The following is a 640-nucleotide window of genomic DNA, read 5'->3' on the forward strand; positions in this document are numbered from 1 at the left end:
CAAGTTTATTACTTTTTATTCTACTCATTACATCTGTAATTGTTAATTATTATATTACTTTACGTTTAAAATATATATTACGCTTTTAATGTTATTTAATTAGAGGATTAATTACTTCGCCAAACCTTCAGAGCGCGTGGTTAATCATTTAATAAGTGAACATGATGAAAAATAATTTTTTAAATAAAAAGACACCCTATTTTTCTTATCCATACCCGTTTTTAGAGTTCCCTACCATATACGACAAAATGTACCATACAAACACCTGTCAGGAGTGGGGTTCGAACCCACGCTCTCTTTCGAGAACCAGAGCTTAAATCTGGCGCCTTAGACCGCTCGGCCATCCTGACTGCAATAACGAACGTATTTTTAACGTACAGACAAAGAATCGTAAATGTTAACACTGAAATATTCCCTTTTCTTTTGTCGCTCATTCTTTATAATTCTAGTTGAAAGAGTGCACAGTATTTATCAGAATTCATTGTGCACGTAGAATTATCAAGTTAGATAAATTCATCTATCTTTATTGCTTAACCCTTTGAAGAGCACCGGTGTATAATATATACCGGTTGTTTGTCAATTTTTTAACCTCGGAAAAAATTATAATTCCTCTACATCAAAAGCTAATTTCTTAAGTTTC

The 640-nt window shown here is 32.3% G+C and overlaps 1 non-coding gene across 1 annotated transcript; it reads right to left on the bottom strand.

Annotated features, from left to right (window-relative positions):
• Positions 1–266: 266 nt before the first annotated feature.
• On the bottom strand, positions 267–350 carry TRNAL-UAA (transfer RNA leucine (anticodon UAA)). Its single transcript has one exon. It is a non-coding gene; the product is annotated as a tRNA-Leu (tRNA).
• Between the last annotated feature and the right edge of the window lie 290 nt (positions 351–640).

This window comes from Stegodyphus dumicola, chromosome 4, assembly GCF_044657685.1.
Source record: "Stegodyphus dumicola isolate Sdum_Otavi_A_Nest chromosome 4, ASM4465768v1".
Lineage (NCBI taxonomy): Eukaryota > Metazoa > Arthropoda > Arachnida > Araneae > Eresidae > Stegodyphus > Stegodyphus dumicola.